Raw genomic sequence first — 10990 nt, forward strand, 5'->3', positions numbered from 1 at the left:
AATATTGTGAAAATGACTGTATTACTCAAAGCAATCTACAGATTGAATGCAATCCCTATCAAACTAACAATGGCATTTTTTCACAGAACTAGAACAAAAAATCCTCAAATTTGTATGGAGACACTAAAGACCCCAAATAGCCAAAGCAATCTTGAGGGGGGAAAAAAAAACGGAGCTGGAGAAATCAGACTCCCTGACTTCAGACTATATTTTAAAGTATTATGAAGTTACAGTAATCAAGAGAATATGGTACTGGTACAAAAACAAAAGTTACAGATCAATGGAACAGTATAGAAAGTCTAGAGATAAACCCATGCATCTATGGTCAACTAATCTATGACAAAGGGGGCAAGGATACACAATGGAGAAAAGACAGTCTCTTCAATAAGTGGTACTGGAAAAACTGGACAGCTACATGTCAAAGAATGAAATTAGAACACTCCCTAACACGAGACACAAAAATAAACTCAAAATGGATTAAAGACCTAAATATAAGGCTAAACACTATAAAACTCTTAGAGGAAAACATAGGAAGAATACGCTTTGACATAAATCACAGCTCGATCTTTTTTGACCCACTTCCCACAGAAATGGAAATAAAAACAAAAATAAATGGGACCTAATGAAACTTAAAAGGTTTTACATAGCAAAGGAAACTATAAACAAAAGGAAAAGGCAACCCCTCAGAATGGGAGAAAATATTTGCAAGCGCATCAGTGGACAAAGGATTAATCTCCAAAATATATAAAAAGCTCATGCAGCTCAATATCAAAAAAACAAACAAACCAGTCAAAAAAAGGGGCAGAAGACTTAATAGACATTTCTCCAGAGAAGACATTATTGATGGCCAAGAGGCACATGAAAAGCTGCTCAACATCACTAATTATTAGAGAAATACAAATCAAAACTACAATGAGGTATCACCTCACATTGGTTAGAATGGGCATCATGAGAAAATCTACAAACAATAAATGCTGGATAGGGTGTGGAGAAAAGGGAACCCTCTTGAAATGTAAACTGATACAGCCACTATGGAGAACAGTATGGAGGTTCCTTAAAAACCTAAAAATAGAATTACCATATGACCCAGCAATCCTACTACTGGGCATATACCCAGAGTAAAAATTCAAAGAGCTACATGCACCCCACTATTATATCCAGCACTATTTACAATAATGAGGACATGAAAGCAATCTAAATGTTGATCAACAGACAAATGGATAAAGAAGATGTGGCACATATATACAATGGAATATTATTCGGCCATGAAAAGGAACAAAATTGGGTCATTTGTAGAGACACAGATGGACATAGAGACGTGGATGGACCTAGAGACTGTCATACAAAATTAAGTCAGAGAAAAATGAATATATTAACTCACATATGTGGAATCTAGAAAAATGATACAGATGAACTGGTTTGCAAAGCAGAAACAGAGACAGATGTAGAGAACAAATGTATGGACACCAAAAGGGGAAAGGATGGGGTGGGATGAATTGGGAGATTGGGATTGACATACATACACTGATATGTATAAAACAGGTAACTAATGAGAACCTGCTATATAGCACAGGTAACTCCACTTCGCTGTACAGTAGAAACATAACATTGTAAAACAACTATATCCCAATAAAAAAACAAAACTGCCCGATACCAATTGTGGGGATCTTTCCCACACATCTATATTATTGAACATCCACAGCTCAGTTCTGCAGTTGTGATCATTATCAAACACATCATGAAGTAATGTTTTAAGCTTAAATAGAGATGGTGTTACCCTCCCTATCTCACAAAGATGCACAGAATCCATCAACTTCAAACATCTTAAGTTGCAAGTTTGTGAAGACAGAAAGAAGATAACATTCATTAAAAATGCCAGTTCATTATAAAAAAATAAATGCAATATATGTGTGCATTATATATGTGTATATTATAAGAAGTTATCAAAAATGTTTTAACTTCTCTAACAGAGTATAGAGTTGATGATCACTTTTTTTCAGTTAATAAGTTGATGAGTAATGGAATAACTCAAAAAAAATAAGTTTGACCAGTTTCATGAAAAAAGTTTCAAATTATGAAAAAAAACTTTATTTGCCTGTTAATCTATTTTCTCTCTAGAATTCATGTGACATATTCCAACACATGTTGGAACTTCATTTAGAGATGGACATGCTACCATCCAGCAGCTTCTGTAAGCCACACATATCAGAAATGTGGATGAGTGCATAGAGTATATAAATTTGATTTGGCCTCAACCCCATCTCATCAGCTTCAACATGAGGATAATAATAGTAGCAACTTCACATCCATAAAGTCACTGTTAGGCTTTTATGAGAATATATTATTGTGTATCATGTCATATTATAATATGACAAATGAGCACTCAATGTCAACTATTACTATTTTTTTTAATGGTGGCTCTAGTTCCTTTGTGGCTTAAAGAAGTAAGATGTGGTGGGTAGGTGGTTATGTAATTGTGGTTATGTAATATATTTATATATATAAATATACATATATATATCCATCACTGCAACCTACTATGTATTTTTACAAAACTGTATTAGAGCATAACATATTTTATTGTTATTTTTGATGTTTGTATGCACTCTTCCCTATCCCTAGAATTGTCCACTATCTTCCCTCAACCTATCCATCAACTCTCTTTTCTTCTTAACTGTGACCTCTTTTCAGAAGACATTTTGGTTTTCATCACAGAACTGACTAGAAGCTTCTCGAGAATAAAATTAAATTCCAGTTTCCTAGTAAAGCTTTTAAGGGCTCAGAAAATATTTGTTTAATGACTGAATTTAGCTCCATATTTTTAGGGCATATTTCATAAATTTCATTCAAAGGAGCTGTGGAGGAGACAAGAAACTATTTGGGAATTACTTCTTGATGGTGTAAGAATAATGAATGGTATTTACTATGTACTGTATTTGGAATAAGGATGTGAAGAAGCACAGGTAGAGAGAAAGAAAATTTACAATATGACAGAGCTAACTAATGGTCCCATAATATCTTAATGAAAAAAAGTGTAATAGCAACAGGCACCAAAATCCTGGGCTTTCTAATTAAAGAACATAGGACTGATCTGCAATCTATAGAAGAGCAACAATTCAAGTTTTTAAATTTTTTCAGTTGAGAATGTCAGTTCTATGTGAGGTAAAAGGGAATTGGGATAATGAATAAGCTTGAGAAACCAGGATCACAGTCATGCATTAAGAAGCAGATTTAGTTAGTCTCTGGTTTACTCAGAGGTCCTTATGTTCAGAATGACCAGTAAACTCGATGTGAAACAGAACTGGTTAGAAATGACAAATATTAGACAAGAGACAGACACTGTCAGAGTGGCAAAAGTAAATTCCTGGCAATCTATCCTTAGAAGTTTGAATTCCATTCACTTATAATTATTTGCCTTGGTTCCCAATATTGTAGTATCACAACACTACATTGAAATTACTTAATATCAAGAATTGTGAATAGTCCAGAATTTTAGTCTACTTATAAGCCTATAAGCTAGCTAGTTACTGCTTCGTGGGTACTAGCAGAAGACACAAGACTCCTGAGTAAGAGATAAAGAACTTTTATCATTCATATTTGTTTGTGTCAGTTCCCCTTGCCCTCAGTAACCACAGGGGTAATCAAAAGGCCTATGAAGAATACCTCAGCATGCCGGGGGTTATACTACAGGAAAGGATCATTGCATTGGGGGATTCCATGATTCTACAGTGAGGAGAAGCAAGCTTACTCTCTGTCAAGAAGACATAACTCCATCCCTCAAGGTTGTTTATTACAAACAGAAAGTTGAAAAATGGTCCAGTTAATAAGCAGTAAGGGCCTTGAATTCTTGGTAGAGTCAGCAAGCACATGCAGGGAATTTCAGCGCCCATGGTGGATTGCCTCTACAGACACTTAACAGCTTTTGTATATAGCCTGTCAAGCTCAGTGCCAACTCAAGCTAAGACAGACTGAAAGAAGAGCAGACTGACAAAGATTAGGTTTGAATGCCCTTTAATTACCATTGAGAAGAACAAAAATGATTGTATTATCAAACTATTTCACTGTATAAATAATGAGGGAGATAGTAGGTATAGCACCTTATTCAAAGAAATGTCATTTGCTATTAGCATACTTTGGAAACCAAGGAAAATACACTATATTCAACATTCTTTTAGCCTCCATATAGATACGTCAACATTTTAAAACATCACAAATTTTCCATGGATGCTTTTTATTACTTTGGTTCAGAAATACTTCCAGAAAATTTTCAGAGGTATTATCTGGGAAGTAACTTGCACATAGCAAATCAAAACCAAAAATGTAATTTAGAAACACTTCAAAATGAATAATAGCTCTTTCATATTGAAAAAGAATATCTGAAAACATTTAGTCCCATGTACTTTTTGGTAATCCTATTCACTATTTAAAAATACCAGTAATTTTTTTTCAGAGAAACAAGGAAAACTTATGCAAATAAATTAACATTCCATGTCCTGTACTTAATTGTCAGGATCAGTTTTCAAACAACTGTTTCTAAATTGGCCAACCTAACCTTGCCAGAGAAAAATTTAAAGTTAATTGAAATTTAGGACTCAAAATTTTCATACAAATAAGAATTAAGAAGCAGTAAGCTTTTCCTTACTATTATCATGTAAAAAGTGGCAGTTAGCTTTCTGCCCGTGGACACCGCCGAGTAAGCATCGTTGACGGCTCCCCCCTCCACTGCCGTCACGTCTAAGTCAGGGTCTCCCAAAGAGCCCGAACAGCTGCAGAAGCTCTTCATCGGAGGTTTGAGCTTTGAAACAACCAATGAGAGTCTGAGGAGCCATTTTGAGCAATGGGGAACGCTCACAGACTGTGTGGTAATGAGGGATCCAAACATGAAGCGCTCCAGAGGCTTTGGGTTTGTCACCTATGCCACTGTGGAGGAGGTGGATGTGGCCATGAATGCAAGGCCACACAAGGTGGATGGAAGAGTTGTGGAACCAAAGAGGGCCATCTCAAGAGAAGATTCTCAAAGACCTGGTGCCCACTTAACTGTGAAAAAGATTTTTGTTGGTGGCATTAAAGAAGACACTGAGGAACATCACTTAAGAGATTATTTTGAACAGTGTGGGAAAATTGAAGTGATTGAAATCATGACTGACTGAGGCAGTGGCAAAAAGAGGCTTTGCTTTCGTAACCTTTGATGACCATGACTCCGTAGACAAGATTGTCATTCAGAAATACCACACTGTGAATGGCCACAACTGTGAAGTAAGGAAAGCCCTATCTAAGCAAGAGATGGCTAGTGCTTCATCGAGTCAGAGAGGTCAAAGTGGTTCTGGAAACTTTGGTGGTGGTCGTGGAGGTGGTTTTGGTGGGAATGACAACTTTGGTCATGGAGGAAACTTCAGTGGTCGAGGCGGCTTTGGTGGCAGCCGCGGTGGTGGTGGATATGGTGGCAGTGGGGATGGCTATAATGGATTTGGTAATAATGGAAGCAATTTTGGAGGTGGTGGAAGCTACAATGATTTTGGCAATTATAACAATCAATCTTCAAATTTTGGACCCATGAAAGGAGGGAACTTTGGAGGCAGAAGTTCTGGCCCCTATGGCGGTGGAGGCCAATACTTTGACAAACCACGAAACCAAGGTGGCTGTGGCAGTTCCAGCAGCAGCAGTAGCTATGGCAGTGGCAGAAGGTTTTAATTACTGCCAGGAAACAAAGCTTAGGAGGAGAGGAGAGCCAGAGAAGTGACAGGGAAGCTACAGGTTACAACAGATTTGTGAACTCAGCCAAGCACAGTGGTGGCAGGGCCTAGCTGCTACAAAGAAGACATGTTTTAGACAATACTCATGTGTATGGGCAAAAAAAACTCGAGGACTGTATTTGTGACTAATTGTATAACAGGTTATTTTAGTTTCTGTTCTGTGGAAAGAGTAAAGCATTCCAACAAAGGGTTTTAATGTAGATTTTTTTTTTTTTTTTTTGCACCCATGCTGTTGATTGCTAAATGTAATAGTCTGATCATGACGCTGAATAAATGTGTCTTTAAAAAAAAAAAAAGTGGCAGTTATATAAGAAATCAAATAGAACAGATACTGTTTAAATAGAACCATTATATTGTTAAATTTTATGCCGTACAAAATATTTATAATAAGCATTATGAAGAAACTTTTAAATTTAAATTTTGGATTTTTTTAAATATTTTTTTATATGATGAAACCCAACAAATAAATGTTTCTAATGTTATTACTAGCCATATGATATGGTAGTATTTCAAAGAAAGTTTCATTTAAAAAAGAAACAAAATGACCTTAATATAGTTTTGTTCTTTTATTTTTCATCAATAACAGAAAACAAAATGACACATAAATTTTAAAACTTAGATGAACATAATAACTAAAATATTATTTTTTGAAAAATGTCTATATAAAGAAAATGGAATAGCAGACATGATGGTGGAGTAGAAGGACTTTGAACTCACCTCCTCCCATGAGAACAACAAATCACAGCTAACTGCTGAACAACCATCAATAAAAAAAGACTGGAACCTACCAAAAAAGATATTCTACATCCAAAGACAAAGAAAAACCACATGGAGATGGTAGGAAGGGAGCATTCACTATATAATCAAATCCCATTCCACCCAGGTGGGCAACCCAGAAACTAGAGAATAACTATATCACAGCAGTTCGCCCACAGGAGTGAAATTTCTGAGCCTGATATTAGGCTTCCCAGCCTGGGGGTCTAGCATTGGGATAGGGAGCCTCCACAATATTTGGCTTTGAAAGTCAGTGGGATTTGTTAGCAGGAAACTGGGGAAACACAGACTCCACTCTTGGAGGGTATGTACCAGGACCCAGGGCAAAAGCAGTGACTTCATAGCAGCCTGGGTCAGACCTACCTGTTGGTCCTGGAAGGGCTCCTGGGGAGATGGGGGGTGGATGTGGATCTTCTGGGGACTTAAAAGCTGGTGGCAAACATACCTGGGAGTATTCATCTAAAGGTTGACATCTTGTTTCAGTCATCAGCACAAAGACCTGGCCCCACCCAACACCCTGTAGGCTCCAGTACTGGGATTCCGCAGGCCAAACAACCAACAGAGCTGGAATACCATACCACCTATCAACAGAGAGGCTGCCTAAAGACTTCCAGAGCCCATAACCACCTCTAGATATGGCCGTAGACACAGCCCTGCCCCACACAGGGCCAAAACCAAGCTCCACCTACCAGTGGGCAGGCATCAGCCCCTCCCACTAGGAAGGCTGCACAAGCCTCTAGAGAAGCTTCACCAATCAGGGGGCAAACACCAGAAGCAAGAAAACTAAAATCCCACAGCCTGTGGAACTGAGTCCACAAACAGAGGTCAGAACCTACCCTGGGACCAGCTGGTCACTGGCCCTTGGGTGACAAGAGGGGAGTGTACTGCTGGGATACATAGGACATGCCCTACAGAGGGCCAGTTCTCCAAAGTTGAAAAACATAATTAACCTTCCACATACATAAAAATACAAATAGGAGTTTAGATAAAATGGGATGGCATACACATATGTTCCAGACGAAGGAACAAGATAAAAGCCCAGAAGAAAGACTAAGTGATATGGAGATAAGCAATCCACCTGCAAAGGAGTTCAGAGTAATTATCACAAAGATGAGTCAAAAACTCGGGAAAATAATGGATGCACAGAGAATCTTCTGGTGGTTCAGTGCTTGGGACTCCATGCTCTCACTGCCAAGGGTCTGGGTTCAATCCCTGGTCAGGGAACAAAGATCCCAGAAGCCACGTGGGGGGGAAAAAAAAGAATCGATGCACAGATCCATACAGGATCAACCCAAGGAGGAACACACCAAGACACATAATAATCAAATTTAAGTTGACAAAAATTAACAATAAACAGAAAATATTAAAAGCAACAAGGGAAAGGCAACAAATAGTATATAAGGGAATCCCCATAAGACTATCAGCTGATTTTTCAACAGAAACTCTGCAGGCCAGAAGGGAGTGGCATGATATATTTAAAGTCATGAAAGGGAAAATCTTACAACCAAGAATACTCTACCTAGTAAGGCTCTCATTCAGTTTTGATGGAGAAATCAAAAGTTTTACAAAAAAGCAAAAATGAAAAGAATTCAGCACCATTAAACTGGCTTTTCAACAAATGCTAAAGGAACCTCTCCAGGCAGAAAAGAAAAAGCCACAACTAGAGACAAGAAAATTATGAATGAGAAAGCTCACCAGTAAATGCAAACATAAAGGTAGGAAATCATCCACACACAAATATGATAGTTCAACAAGTAATCTTAAGAGGAGAAGAGTACAAATGCAGGATATCTGAAATGCATTTGAAATTAAAGAGATCAGCAAATTAAAACAGATATATATATAGACTGCTATATCAAAACCTCCTGGCCACCACAAACCAAAAATCTGTAATAGATATACACACAAAAAAGAAAAAAGGAATCCAAACCCAACACAATAGAAACTCATCAACTCACAAGAGAACAAAAGAGGAAAGGAAGAAAGAAGAACTACAAAAACAAATCCAAAACAATTAGCAAAATGGCATTAAGAACATACACACCACCTAAATGTAAGGCCAGACACTATAAAACTCCTAGAGGAAAACATAGGAAGAACACTCTTCGACATAAGTCACAGCAAGATCTTTTTTGATCCAGCCCCTAGAGTAATGGAAATAAAAACAAAAATAAGTAAGTGGGACCTAATGAAACTTCAAAGCTTCTGCAGAGTAAAGGAAACTATAAGCAAGACAAAACGACAACCCTCAGAATGGGAGAAAATATTTGCAAATGAATCAACAGGCAAAGGATTAATCTCCAAAATATATACACAGTTCATCCAGCTCAATATCAAAAAAGCAAACAACCCAATCAAAAAATGGGCAGAAGACCTAAATAGGCATTTCTCCAAAGACGACATACAGATGGCCAAGAGGCACATGAAAAGCTGCTCAACATCACTAATTATTAGAGAAATGCAAATCAAAACTACAATGAGATATCACCTCACACCAGTCAGAATGGCCATCATCAAACAATCTACAAACAAATTCTAGAGAGAGTGTGGAGAAAAGGCAATACTCTTGCACTGTTGGTGGGAATGTAAATTGATACAGCCACTATGGAGAACAGTATGGAGGTTCCTTGCAAAACTAAAAATAGAGTTACCATATGACCCAGCAATCCCACTACTGGGCATATACCCAGAGAACACCATAATTCAAAAAGACACATGCACTCCAGTGTTCACTGCAGCACTATTTTCAATAGCCAGGACATGGAAGCAACCTAAATGTCCATCAACAGATGAATGGATAAAAAAGTTCTCATACATATATACAAAGGAATATTACTCAGCTGTAAAGAGGAATGAAACTGGGATGTTTGTAGAGACATGAATGGACCTAGAGACTGTCATATAGAGTGAAGTGAGTTAGAAAGAGAAAAACAAATATTGTATATTAACACATATTTGCAGAATATAGAAAAATGGTACAGATTAACTGGTTTGCAAGGCAGAAATAGAGACACAGATGTAGAGAACAATCAAACATATGGACACCAAGTGAGGAAAGCGGGGAGGGTTGGGGGGAATTAATTGCGAGTTTGGGATTGCCATATATACATTACTAATATGAAAAAAAATACTAAATTGTACACTCTAAATATATGCAGTTTATTGTATATTAACTGTATCTCAATAAAAGTTCTTAAAAAAAAGAAAGGACATACATATCAATAATTACCTTAAATGTAAATTAATTAAATGCTCCAACCAAAAGACAGACTAGGTGAATTGATATAAAAACAAGACCCATATATATGCTGTTACAAGCACAACTTCAGATCTAGAGACACATATACACTGAAAGTGAGAGGATAGAAAAAGGTATTCCATGCAAATGGAAATCAAAAGAAACTTGGAGTAACAATACTTATATGAGAGAAACTAGACTTTGAAATAAAGAATGTTACCAGAGACAGACATTACATAATGATTAAGGGATCTACCCAAGAAGAAGACTGTAGATGTATATGCACCCAACATAGGAGCACCTCAACATAATAAGACATAAAACGAGAAATTGACAGTAACACAATGATAGTGTGGGACTGTAATACCCCATTTACATCAATGGACAGATCATCAAGAAAGAAAATCAATAATGAAACACAGGCCTTAAATGGCACAATAGTCTATATCGACTCAATTGATATTTATAGAACATTCCATTTGAAAGCAAAAATACACTTTTTTTTTTCAAGTGCATATGGCACATTCTCCACGATAGATCACGTGCTGGGTCACAAGGCAAGCCTCAGTAAAATTAAGAAAACAAATAATATCAAGCATCTTTTCTGACCACAGTGCTATGAGATTAGAAATCAACTACAAGAAAAAAACTGCAAAAAACACCAACACATGGAGGCTAAAAGCATGCTACTAAAGAACCAATGGATCAGTGAAGAAATCAAAGTGGAAATTTAAAAAATACCTAGAGATAAATGAAAATGAAAACACAACTATGTAAAAACCTATGGGATGCAGGAAAAGCAGTTCTAAGAGGGAAGTTTACAGCGATACAAGCTTACCTCAGGAACCAAGAAAAATCTCAAATAAACAACTTAATGTTACAAGAAAAGATAGCTTACAAAATGGGAGAAAAATATTTGCAAAAGATGTGACTGACAAGGTTTACATATAGCTCAATAAAAAACAAAAATCAAACAAATAAAAAAATATAAAGAAACCAACCCAATGAAAAAATGGGCAGATCTAAAAAGACGTTTCTCCAAAGACAACATACGGATGGCATCAAGCACATGAAAAGATACTCAATGTCACTAACTATTAAAGAAATGCAAATCAAAACTACAATGAGGTATCACGTCAGTCTGGTCAGAATGGCCATCATCAAAAAATCTATAAATAGTAAATGCTGAGAGAGGGTGTGGAGCAAAAAGAACTCTCCCTACAGT

General features: G+C 36.9%; 1 pseudogene; it reads left to right on the top strand.

Moving 5' to 3' along the window:
* The first annotated feature begins 4850 nt into the window (after nucleotides 1-4850).
* Nucleotides 4851-5691, top strand: LOC130849128 (heterogeneous nuclear ribonucleoprotein A1-like; annotated as a pseudogene).
* The last annotated feature ends 5299 nt before the right edge of the window (nucleotides 5692-10990 follow it).

This window comes from Hippopotamus amphibius, chromosome 3, assembly GCF_030028045.1.
Source record: "Hippopotamus amphibius kiboko isolate mHipAmp2 chromosome 3, mHipAmp2.hap2, whole genome shotgun sequence".
Taxonomy (NCBI): domain Eukaryota; kingdom Metazoa; phylum Chordata; class Mammalia; order Artiodactyla; family Hippopotamidae; genus Hippopotamus; species Hippopotamus amphibius.